General features: G+C 40.4%; 1 protein-coding gene across 7 annotated transcripts in view; it reads right to left on the reverse strand.

The window, feature by feature from the left end:
• Window positions 1–13,587, reverse strand: part of LOC113026379 (transcription factor SOX-6-like) — a 106,344-nt gene that overhangs the window by 51,707 nt on the left and 41,050 nt on the right. The gene's annotated exons all lie outside the window — the stretch shown is intronic.

Genomic DNA, 13,587 nt, shown 5'->3' on the forward strand with positions numbered 1-13,587 from the left:
CAAATGAGAATGTCTGCATTGTTTAGAGATGGTTGTCTTTTTTTCTCACAATGTGTCTCATGGCCTCAGGATAATAGACATCAGAGACATGTGGTCTCATAAGATTCATAAGGTCCCATTTATTCAACTGGAGTCCTGCTGTGAACTTTACTTCAACAATGGGAACTTTTCAATTCTTCACCAGGCAAACAGTAGAGAGACAAACTTGGTAGAGACAGATATCTGCACATGTGCAAGTGGGATTGTTTGTGTGCCTCTGTCTGTGTGTGCGACCTGCGAATGAAGAAACAGTAAAGTGTGCACATTCTCAGGCATCAGCAAATAAATGTAAGCAAGTATAACCTGTTAAGTCTTGAGGTATATTTTGTGTTGTAATCGGTCTCCACTATAAACCCTTTAAATTTAACAGTATTTGTTTCCAAATGGAGGCAAAAATATAGTTGCTATATCATCCTCATTTTAAAGGGTACCTATGAGGATGGGAGAACATGAAACCCAGTGCAAACACAACTTTTGTAATATTCAGAAGTTGACTTTGTCAGAAAACACTGCTGACAGCTCTCAGCCCTCAGTGTAACAAATTTTTCCAGCGTGTGCTAGAAACACATAAATACGAGCTGTTCTTCTGCTTCAGTCACCACCACAAACCAAAGGTGACACCAGAAAAGCCTGAAATCTTTAAGCATAAGCACTACATTCAGAAATACAGCACCTGCATTACTCACTCTGTATGTCCAATTTCTGCACACGTTACGACACAAATCTTTAAGGTCCTTCATTTGTGTATACACTCTTGTTTTTCTGCCGGCAGGTGTGTCATAGATGGTGTCATGGTCATGCACGGACCCATGAGGAGGCCTCAGTCACCAAGGACATCAAAAAGCGCACACACACACACTCGTACAAAAAAAGGAGACATTCTTGGGTGCAGTGTGGAAAACATGCCCCTAAGGGATTGCCTGATTTAGAATGGTTAAGTCAGACAATAGCTTATTTGTGGTGCCTTTATCCTGACAAAAGACGCGATAGGCATTCATAAGGGCACATGGTCTATTGTGAATGGCTTAATGTTTAGTTTGTGCGTATGGGCCCATTGTGTGGTCATGAGATGCCGTCCACCAGCCGAGCACAGCTTCCTTATTAGGTCCATTAAAACCTTGCATGTTTACAGTCGGATTATGATTGTTGTAAATAAGCTGATGCAGCCGTCCTCGTCACATGGGTTCAATGTAAACAAAGAGGGGGGCGGGGGGCAATGGCACCGACGTAGGGTGGCAGATATATACAGAACAAAGAAACAATTTAAAAATGACAGAAATTTTTTGTGGTGATTTCCCAAATTAGGCAATAAACAGCGGGTATTTCCAGGCAGGCGGACCACATTGAAGTAAAGTAATGTAATGAACATAGCTTCCACCCCCTCCGGACAATGGAATCCACCTGATTTTTTTTTTTTTTTTTGCAGATTTACTGTACAAGTGGCTCCACAGGATAAGTATGTGTGTACATTTGGTTCAAGGGGTGATATTTATGGCTGGTAAAGGAGGAAGGCTGTGGGACAGAGGCAGGATGAGGGGCTTTTCTTCTAATCACAAGACCTGAAGACGCCAATGTGCACTTGTGCAGTGCGCCTTGTATCAAACAATATCAAGGAACCCAATTTATGAGAGCACTTAGTGAAGAAAATACAACCTATAACTCCAAGACACATCTGCATAAGTCAACTGTATGTGTACTCTATTGCACAATTTACACTCCTCGTACTGATAAACAGATCAGATGAGGAGACTGTGGGGGGATGAGAGCGGTGTGGTACGAAGAAAGAGGGGACGAGGAAGAGGACAAGAAGAGAGGGATGAGAGAGGATGGAGGGAGATGTTTTACCCTAGATGGCTCTTTATCCGTCACCGCAACTGAGTCAGGGTTCAAGTGGTGTTTAGATTGGTGGGTGGATAAAAATTCCTTGCTGTCCAGAAACAGGCCTCTTTATCAAACGAAGGATAATACGGAAATTGGATGGGTTAAAAAGACGAGGGAGCGGGTGGATGTTTTGGCTGGTGAGGGAAGTAAGGTTACATTAAAAGAACAAAGGGGAAAGGTGGAAAGCAGGGCAGGCGGAGACAATGTTGAAGAGGGAATGATGAAGATGACTGTTTCAGCAATTTGGAAGAATTATAAAGACAAACTGAAGTGGGTAAAAACAAATGGGAAGGATGACATAGAAAAAGTAAGAATAAGGAAAAACTTTGTAAACAATATCAAATAGTTGCTGATGTGTTCTTGATGCTAGAAGCACTCCGAGAGCGCATACCTCCAGCAAGTCAGCTCACTCTCTGGGAGGTATTTACTTTTAAGGGTTTAACAGTATTGGATTTTGCATACATTCTTTTATTTTCTTTGTTCTTTAAACAAACATACTTTAAGACGTCTGTTGTACAGTAAAAGTGCAGCGTGCAGGCTTCTAATTTTAAGTACAAATATTTGTTATTATTATTATTTATGTGGATATAGTACATGTGCACCATGTATGTCACTGTTAGCAAAACTGCTTTAAATGTTTAGTAATAAATATAGAGTGAAAAAAGAGCACAAGTTTATATTAACTGACACCCCAAAAATAAAACGCATTTAAGTTGTTATAAACTGTTAGTGTAATGTACATAACATTACATTATACTGTTAATCAGCTATACTCAAAAAGTATCCCATCCCAACATTATCCCTTTCACCTTCAGGTTAGTCTATTGTCCATGACAGAGAGGTCAAAGGTCAAAAAACACTTGTAAGCACAAGCACAAGTTATACTTCTTTTTTTCAATTTTTGACCAATAAATCCTTCTTGAGTTGAACTTGAAGACCTCAATATATGTTAGTCACATTTTAATGGACCGTTAACATGAGCCCGCTCGACACCCCTACACAGTTTAACCAGAATTCATTCAAAACTTTTTGAGCTACTGTGTTTACAGACAGAACGACACACAAACACTACCAAAAACACAACCTCCATGCTGGAAGTAATAAAAACTTACTCTCCCAAATCAAAACACTTTAGACATTCCACATCTGGAAATTCCCTTTTTATTTGTTGTAAAATAAAAAATATTTTCAAAAAAGACTTTGTCACAAGCAGGAACAAGTATGGAGAAGAGACAGACAGGTAGGGTGAATGAGCGATAAGATCAAGTGAAAGCGAGCCAGAAGGAAGGCGATGAGGAGAAGAAGCGGCTGAAGAGACGGAGTCGTAGTAAATCAGCGCTGAGGCAGCTAGCAAGCTGGCGAGTGTTTAGGGTAAACACACTTTTATCACCTGTCCCCACGCCAACCTGCCAAGAGACAATGTTTTGGGTGTTTTACATGAGCCACAGGCAACTTACTGTGTGCTTTGCTGTGTGTGTTTTACTTAGTGTATGTGTGGGTATGTGGCAGGCAAGCATCAACAGTCCAAAAGAGCAACTGCCAAGAAATACACAGTGTGCCACAGGCTTCTACTATATGACTGTGTCACTCTCTTCTCACTCTTTCTTTTAGCCTACTTGTTTTTAAAAGTTGCTCATGAAATGAACTTTTCAGCAAAATGTTGGTAAGTAACAGATACGTATGAATAGGAGTAGAGAGCTATTTCTCTCAGCCTAGAAGAATGGCTGTGTCGGAAAAACCACCACTTTCTAACAAGAGAGCTCAGTGTGAAGCCGTGGAATAATCTATCCTGCCAAATCCTTCATTAGTGCAATATTTATCTTAAACATGCTTACAACAGGTGTGCAACATATTCCAATGAAGTTTGTTTTCTAACAAAAATGTTTAGGAAACACATATATTTTGAAAGTTTAGTTCACTCACGCTGAGCAGATTTTAGTGTGAAAGCTTAAAAAAAGTTCCTTTAAATTATCCACATACATCGTCTCTTTCAGTCTCTCAAACAAACACATTATGCTTAGTGAGAGAGCTCGGGAACTCGGAGCCCTGGAGTGTGCAGTCTAAGGCCAATGTAAAGAGAAAAAAAAGCATTAATCTGAAAAATTACTTAATGTAAAAAATAACAAAATCCAGTGTTCTAACCGGTGCCTGGTGTTTGTGTAACACACCCACAGTTAAAAAAAGAAAAAAAAACATTTTGTGTCTTCACTTCACTACTGAATGTGTGTAAATGGAAGCTGACAGCTACACTTTGCACTTCCAAATTTATGCCAGTGCTATGACTTCAACTGCAGACCCCACAGGATCAGAGAGAGAGGACAAGAAAGAAAGAAAGAAAGAATTTGAAGAGACACAAAATTTAAAAAATACTGTTTAGAAGAAGCAAAGAGAAACAAAGCATAACATTTTGATGTTAAAGAAACATTAATGTTGAAGAAAAAACCAGAGTGAGAGGCAGACCAAGAGAAACAGAGAGCGCGAGCGCAAGACGGCACGAATGATAGAGTAAAAGAGAGAAACAGAGCAGGAGAGGCACAGAGAGAGCAGCTGTCCTAACAGCTGGCCAGCAGGATTGATGTCTGAGTGAAATAAAACTCAACATATGTCCAAACACGAGGAGACGGGCTAGCCAGGAGGAGGAAAGAGACACACACACACCCACATATACGCAAAAACACACAAACGCAAGCATACACACACTGATATGAGAACACTGAAGCACTCCGAAGCGCTCAAACATACATCCACACCTCACACACTGATTAAAGAATGTCAGTACACTGCTGAGACATTTAATTGCACAGAGGGGGGCGCGTAGATAACAGACGCATGTACACACACACACACACACACACACACACACACACACACACACACACACACACACACACACACACACATATGTTCAATGACCTAGCACTTCTTGCTCAGTGTTGTAAAACCATTAAACTGCAGCATGGTTAGCCTGGCTGCGTGTTAGCACGGTGTCCATTTCACACAAACTATTTTCATCTGTCAGATGACACCCGGACTCTCTTGTCAAAGAACATGGCCTGAGAAAGCAGCCATTGATCCTGACCGGGGGGGGGGGGGGGGGGGGGGGGTCTGCAAGTAGCCCTGTGCAACCCTCTTCACATACATCACCCTCCTTGTAAGAAAAACAGACACACACACACACACACACACACACACACACACACACATTCTTTTGCCGTCCAGCAATATGCTTGCAGAGGGCCACTTGTAGGAGGAACCGCATATATTGCAGATATCATTTAAATCTGTTACATTTATAATCATAATCACATTACAACTAATGCTACACAACAGGACAACAGGACTTATGAAGTCATATATACATATATGAACTTTATTTTTTTTGTTGCAGGAGAAAAAGAAAAGACAAGAAATTCCTTACTTATTGCTTTTACCAGCTCGTCTATCAAATGTCAGAACACTGTGAAAATGAAAATTCACAATTGAGAGACCTAAATTCGGTATTTAGAAACAACCATAGAAACAAATATTGAAAAATGTATTTGACACTCCACATCCAGCGAGTGTCAAAACTCATGCTAAAGAATTTTTATTATCCTACGTCATCATCAAGAAATGCATTTTGCTCCCTGTCTGGTGTAAACCTGTGATGTTGCAGGAGCCTGTAGATTACCTAAACCCCTTTATGTCTACAAATTCATATGGTATGAAGCAGATCTTGTATGAACAAATCAGCTGACTAAACTGCAGTCTAAATAAAACATCGATTGCAACGCAAAATTTAAGAGGCCACCTGAAGACACCACTTTAGTAATGTGTCGTAAATCTACTTGGCATTTAATTGGCATGAAATTTGTCCTTTGACAGTTAACAACAAAGTTTTTATTCATTTACTTTACCTGCAACTTAGACAACGTCAGCTTCCAACATCGCTCGGGTGGGGCTTTGAGTCACATGCTAAAAATACTCATGAACTACTCCCCCCAGCAGTGTAAAGCACTTTATATGATATAAGAGGGGCGTACTGCTGAAGACTGTGGGCTGAAACCGGGCACTGAATTAGATAAAGTATAGTGTTTCTACTGAAGGTGTGACTTTAATACTAGAAAAACCCAGCTGTTGATCCCGGCGGTGCAGTCAGAGAGGTCAGGCCTGCTCTGAATTACTACACTGATATCAACAGCCGCCGCTGCCGCCTGAACATGAGGAAACAACAAGGTGAAAATTTGTCCTCGAAGAAAAGGTACTGCTTTCTACAGCCTGCTGCACACTGATGTGACAGCAGGATTTGAAGATAAAAGTGAAGGTGGTAGAGCTTAGCCACTTTTGGAAAAGACTTGGACAGATGTCACATCTTACTTGCGGATGATTTTATTATTTAACTTTCAGTTATTTTAAAAAGTAATAAAATACACTTTATTTATTTATCTCCACTCTTTATCTGAGTGATGGAGAATAATTAAGCAGGTCTCGTGGGCAAGTGTTTAAAAACCACCACATACGCCAGAGCTTTGGATTTAACTACACAATTTTGTACATTTAAATAAATCTGTGACCTGCTTTAATTTAAACTGCATTGACTGAAAAGTTTGTAACATCAAGTTCTGCGGATAAAAGAAAGAAAAAGAACGAGTTATAAACAAAATAGCTGGGCTTGACCACACTTAATAGGACTTTGGTTAACAAGAAATTTAGATCTGTATTTTTTTAAATAAATAAAAGAAATTTGAAAATGAGGGCACTTATATCCAGGCAACAAAATTGCTTCTTTGTCAAACACACAGTCCCAAAAGATCAGTTCAAGATAAGATAAGATAAGATAACCTTTATTAGTCCCACACGTGGGAAATTTGTTTTGTCACAGCAGGAAGTGGACAGTGCAAAAGTTATGACGCAAAAATTAGAATACAATAAGAATAAATACAGTACACAGCTGTACAGAATAGAATAAAATAATATACTATATACAGTAGAATAAAATAGAATAAAAATATACAATAAGATAAAAATAGAATACGAATGCTATATACAACTGAGTAAAAATACAACGATGTCAGAAAAGATTATTGCACTTAGTGTTATTGCACATGTGTGGATGTGTGTGTTTGTTCAGTTAAAGTCTTTGTTGTGGAGTCTGACAGCAGTGGGGAGGAAAGACCTGCGAAATCTCTCCGTCCCACACCGTGGGTGCCACAGTCTCCCACTGAAGGCCCAAGCTTCTGGCTCCACTTTAGATTTAATATATGAAATCTTATCCCTGCTAGCACACACACACACAGACATGAACAAATGTATACACACAGAAAGATGTGTTGTTCAGGCACAATAGAAGTGCTGTTTTGGGTCGGGCCCCCACGGGAGCTGGTTTGGGTGGGGCCTGTGGTTTTGGTGGAGAGAGAGGGGGCTCCGGGAGCTGACATTGAGTCTGGGCTACGTCCTCATTTATTTCACAGCAAACCAAAGAGAAGAAAAGGCAAGTGAATCCAACAGAGCCGTCAGAACTCCAAACCATACCCACCTGCCCCAAGCAGATACTGTCGCATCACAAAAACAATAAAAAAGGGGGGAAAGGACTGCATATGCATGTAATGCAGCTGCTCCTCAAAACATCAATGACAGGAGAAATGATCAGACATACCTCTTAAGAGGTACTATCAGCACGCAGTTTTAACACACATTCAGGGTTAACACTGCCATAAAAATTTTGCTGTGAAAATAGTGGCTGGTTTCTAAGAGTGATGAATCCCTCTGCATTAAAATAATTAAAAACATTTAATTTCATAGTCAGCCTTATTTGAATTTTTTTCCATAAATGTTCTTTGGAAAATGTCTAATATGTCTGTGGTTTAAAGCAGAGCGCAGAGTTCAGAATATGAATTCATTCTAAGGAAAATGACAGAAATTGAAATGAAATCTTTTTTTAAAGTCAGTCTGATTTTACACAAAAACTGTGTTATAAACAAGCGAAATTAATAGATTAGATCATTTTTGTTTAAGAAGAAAATAGCATTCAAATACAAATCAGACTGGAAACGCAGTATCCCGCATATTAATGTGTGTGTGACGGTTTAGTCGAGACAAACAATTTCCATCGCAGTTTGTAACGCAGTGCACAGTCCACATCTTTGAGAAGCCACGTCAAACATGCTCCACAGGCCTCAATTTATCTTGGCTGTGACACAGTCGGTATTTTTTTCCATTACGGTTATATCATGCTGGCCTTCACCAAATTATCAGGATCAAATTGGCACTTTGCTGAAATCCTAGTAAAAAAGGAGGACTTGAGAAAATTGCAATTTAACCTGATTCTTTTGGACAACGTTCAAAACTGTTCCGACAAACCACATTGCATGCGCTCATACCATATGTTGGCTGGCCTACAGCCAAAGTGAGCAGGAGAGGGCTACTGGGCATATCCCACTGACTGTATTTGCACTCAAGACTCACAGGCTGTGCCTGATCATTAGTAAAGAGATCCCTATCAATTACAGACGAATAGATTTAACCCAACCACAAGAAGTCCAGGGGGAGTCAGCCTGTTGCCAGAAACAAGGAAGTACTGACCAGGAAACACAGCGATATGTAAAAGGAGATCAAGTTCAAGATTAAAGAATGACGTTTACTGAATTTTCAATAAAAATCTAGCCTTTTCACAAATGCTGGCCATTGGCTATAATATGGCGAGTTCAGATGAGATGTTTATTGGTGTGGAGCTACATGCTACATGAGCTACATGCACATATGCACAAACAAAGCCTCTACCTGCACACAATCACATCTCAAGCTGCCAATCCCATAGAGGAAGGCAAACATGGTGCCAGAGCCAAGGCTTTGTTAATTAGCTAATAAGCTTAACTCTCAGGGCCAGCCCAGCTTGCTTGTTAAGCTGTCATCACTACTTCCACCTGAGTGTATGAATCCATAAGCCTTCACACACACACACACACACAAACACACACACACACACACACAGATGAGGCACATGGGGCACTGGCTCACAGGGCTCACGCTCAAAGTTCAGTCACCATTGCTTCTTCTGCAGCTTAGCTGACGGAACATACAGAGTATTTAACCTTCACACAGTATTGCTGACGAGCAAGGGTAGCACCTAAACTGCTAATAAGATCAAAGATTCATTCATTATAGTTACAAGTGAAATCTCAGAGGGAATGTTTTATTGAACATTATAGCACTCCCAAAATGCCCAATAGTCAGAGCGCACACTCTCCCTCGGGTGGAGGAGTGCGTGCTGCACAGTTCGAGTGGCTGTAACAACAGAGATGTTGAAACATCTTTCAGCAGTCAGAAAAAACCAAGGCAGAATGTTTCTATTGTCACAGAAAAACGGGGTTAAGTGAAGGTTTGACCTTGCTCTGACCTCCTCTTCCAGCTGGGGATGCCATTATATTGGTGATTGAGTGTCCAGCTCTGGTCTGGCCTCAGCACAAGACATAGTGCAGACACCTCCAAAGTGGACAACATAGGCTTAAGCACACAGAACAAGGCTACTAAAAGTGCAGCTTCAAAAGAGCTGCAAATGTTGATGTCACTGTGTATGCGTGGAAGATAAAGTAATGTTTTTTTGTGTACTGATTACACTTTGCATGTAGGTCAGAGTTTGCTGTTTTTACTATGTCTAATTAACATACAGTGGCTTTGACTATTTATTTTTGTGTAAAAGGTTTTAAGCCCTTCTGTAAACTTGGGTTTAAACCAGTTTTTCACATGAAATTAGCCACACTGAGTTCTTTATCCAATTCGCTGTCAATTTTAGAAGTTTAACACTTAAAAACCACAGCTGTCCTGCTTTATCAGGAATGTGTGGTTGCGGTTTATTCATAATTTGACTGATAGTGCAAAGCTTTGATTGGTGCACTCTGTGACATCACATTTTTCCCATTACGCTGCTGTCATTTCAAACCGGAGAGAGACGAGTGCATGCACAAATGTAGAACTCTCTGATGAAGCAAGTCATATAACACAGCGGTCCCCAACACCCGGGCCTCGGACCGGTACCGGTCCGTGAGTCGTTTGGTACCGGGCCGCGAGAGTTGAGGCTCAGATGTGAAATGTATAGTTTTCAGGGTTTTTATGGGTTTTCAGCGTTATTTTGTTGTCGTTTTTATCGTTAACTCGGTTTTCCTGGGTCTTTTCACGTGTGTTATGAATAAATCTTCTTTTTTTGGTACCGGTACTAGTTTTATTTTGTTGTATTTATCCGCGACATCTTAAAGGCCGGTCCATGAAAATAATGTCGGGCATAAACCGGTCCGTGGTGTAAAAAAGGTTGGGGACCGCTGATATAACGCATTCAAAGCCGAAACAGGACAACGAACCAGAAAAAAAGACTCGAGGAAGTTCCGGCTCCACAGAAATAAATCAATGGAGGCAGACACAGTGACTCACAAAAAGAAAGACAGATTTGTTGGATCGTAGAAATGCATCATCATCTTACCACTAATGTTAGTTTGGATGTTATGCTTTTGCCCATTTCCATATGATGTGAGGGGCAGTTAGTGGCAAATCTGAAACTGCACCACCAGTCAGTACCAAACAGGCTCAGAGTTTACATGAAAGCTAAATGTGTACCTTGAGGTATTGGCTACATCTGGTGTTTTTCTTTGTTAAACTGCATGGATGCAAATATAGTATGGACATGCTGCTCTAATGAAGCATGTTAAATGCATTTTCACAGCAGATGGCCCCGCCCCTCCCTGAACCTGGTTCTGCCAGAGATTTCTTCCTGTTAAAAGGGAGTTTTTCCTTCCCACCGTTGCCACGTTCTTGCTCATCGGGGGTCATTTGATTGTTGGACTTGTCTCTGTATTATTATAGGGTCTTTACCTTACGATACAAAGCACCTTGAGGCAACTGCTGTTGTCATTTGGCACTATATAAATACAACTGAATTGAATTGAATCTTTTGTTGCTAAATTCAACTCCAGTTCGGGTCGGGTAATAAATTAGTCACACAGGTGTCTGTTTTGTAACCGCTCCGGAGTAGTGCAGTGTTGCCGTAATTGGACCTGATCTCATTTGCAAATGAAAGACATGGATTGTACAGTAATTCATACAGGCTCAAGTGTAAGCAGGGATTAGAGTGATGTTAAGTGTTTGCCAGGCACCAAAGCTGCAGTAGGCACATTTAGATGCCTGACTAAGTTGGCACCAGGGCACTTTCCCCATGCCAGACTCCAACACTGCCCCCGGGAGGCATGACAATACAGATAATCATAATTCACTCATCAAAACGAAGGGAACTTCATTGCACACTTGAATGGGTTTAATGTCTGCCAGGCAGTAGCCCAGAATGGCTGGGTTTGGCATTCAGTTAAATGTGTCCACTTCTGAGTGTTGTTTCCCTTTTTGTAAAGAGGCCTCAAGGAGATGAGGTGAATTCAGATTAATAATGGCTAAGAGAAAGGATGTATCAGTGTTCAGAGACAGAGAATTGTCTGGGTTATTACCGTAATTGTTTATTCCAAGCTTTTATTTCCCAACCTCTCCATCTCTTATTTTTAGCTGCAAAGCGACTGAGGATGGAGTATTTCCATTCAACAACAAATCTAGGACCTGCTTTTTTCTGTTTGTTTGTTTAATTCTGATCTTCCGTCACCCTGGCCGTGAACATTTTATTCAGCAACCAGCCTACTAGTCTAATAAGTGCTCTAACGGTATAGAGAAACCCTTTTGTATGCAGAAAGCTTTTGTAGCTAAATCTTCACATAAGACAGGCACAATTCAGCATAAATACAAAATTCTCCAGAAAACACTAGACCTTCACCCTCTTGGCTCCCATGTTGTGAGAGTCTAGTTGAAAATGATGCATTTTCAGCAACTTAGCTGTGTGGAAATACTGCTACCTGACACAGTCTTAAAGACTTCTTGATAAAGCTTTTAAAAGCTGAGGCTGTCTTTGTGTGAAGATATAAATAAATAAATAAAGTCACGCATAGCAAAGCGAGGCCATGTCTATTCAGTAGAGCTGTCACAGGCACTTAGGGCACCTCTGAGAAGCAGACTGCTAACAGCGTGCCAACAGGGGGTAAGCGCAGCACGAGGGCTAACAGCGACATCATCCACACTTTAGCTCCGGGCCACAGTGCATAGGGGTCAGCCACGTTAGGCTAAGTGAGTGCTCGGTGGTTGGATAGGGTCTGTTCCATTTGATCACACAGCCAATCTAACTTGGGAGAGCTCAGCTGACTGAGCCCTTAGCAGCAGGAGGCAGAGGACAAGGTGAGGGGCAGTATTGTTCAGAGCTTAATGTGCTTCCCATTTGAGTGGCGATGATCAAATCTGCTGGTGCCGTAAGAGCATTCTGAACAAACTCCATTTTAAGTGTGAGTCAAAGTTAACACACGCGACTAAAGAGCCAGGGGGAAAAAAAGACTTGGCTCAAATGCAGAATTCCTGAATATTTGAATTATACAATAACGCAAAAAATTATCTCTGATCTACTCCACACAAGACCTCAGTATATAGGTCTATTCACCACAATGGCCTTGCACTCCTTTCTGCTTTACATTCTTTTAACAAAACAAACAAATCAGACAGCTTATGCATTTGGAATCCCTCGTCCTCACCAGTGACACAAACGAAGATTTATTTTAGGATGTGAGCAAGGTTGCCTCTTGCAAAAGGATTTTTAAAAAATGTGCTAGAAGTGATTTGAAATGCTCCAGGAGTTGAAGGATAGAAAGAAGATGAACTGAAAAGATAAATGGAAAAAGACAATAATCAACTAGAGAAGAGAAAGAGGCAATTAAAATAGGAGGTAGTATTCAAGCAAATTAACAAATGAGGGGAAAAAAAGAAAAAGGATGTGGAGCGTTATTGCTCATCGGGTTTGAAAGCTCACTCGATGAAGCATTCAGCCTCTATCAATCACCTCATTTTTGACTAAATTCATTAAGAAAAAAAAAAGCAGAAGTACCCGTCAGTCTCCGCAGCTAAGCATTACCAAAGCGCTGGATGAAAGACATTTTTACAATGCTTCTACAAGGATCACAGCAATTCGCATGAATGATTACAAGGCCCTGAAACACAATTACTATTCAAGCAAGCCCTGTATGATTCAGTGTGCCTGGTTATACTGCACACGTTTACCTTGTTTGTTTTTGTGTAAGTGTGTGCAGCATGATCAGTGCTAGTACTGCGGATAATTAGCAAAGAACGAGATGCTTAATATCAAAGTGATTTTGAAACATCACTGCTATTCTTACTGTTACTAGTATTACTGTATCTTTTAGCATAAGCATTGCTTCCATAGTTAACCATCATTGTTGATGATGTTAATTAAACTAGCCTTTTTATGTTACAAACAATGATATAATTATTAGCAATGTTTAATAATCATAAATAATTACATTTCCTTGTCATATTTCATGGAGCATAAAGTATTGAATTTATCAACAGTATATTATGCATCGCATCATGACCCTGTGATGATGCTGCTGACCTGCCCAGGATGTATCCTGCTCCTCGCTATATGAGAGATCCAGCTGCCCCACAACCCTGAACTGAATAAGTAGTTAGGAAAATGATGGACGAATGGATGGAATTGCATCATAGAGGTAGAAATAATTACACTAAACCGCAATGTGTATTTCTTAATGATGAGGAAATGTTATTTTTGTTTTGTGATCAAGTTTTGGGTTTTTTTTACCA

This window comes from Astatotilapia calliptera, chromosome 7 (assembly GCF_964374335.1).
Source record: "Astatotilapia calliptera chromosome 7, fAstCal68.1, whole genome shotgun sequence".
NCBI lineage: Eukaryota > Metazoa > Chordata > Actinopteri > Cichliformes > Cichlidae > Astatotilapia > Astatotilapia calliptera.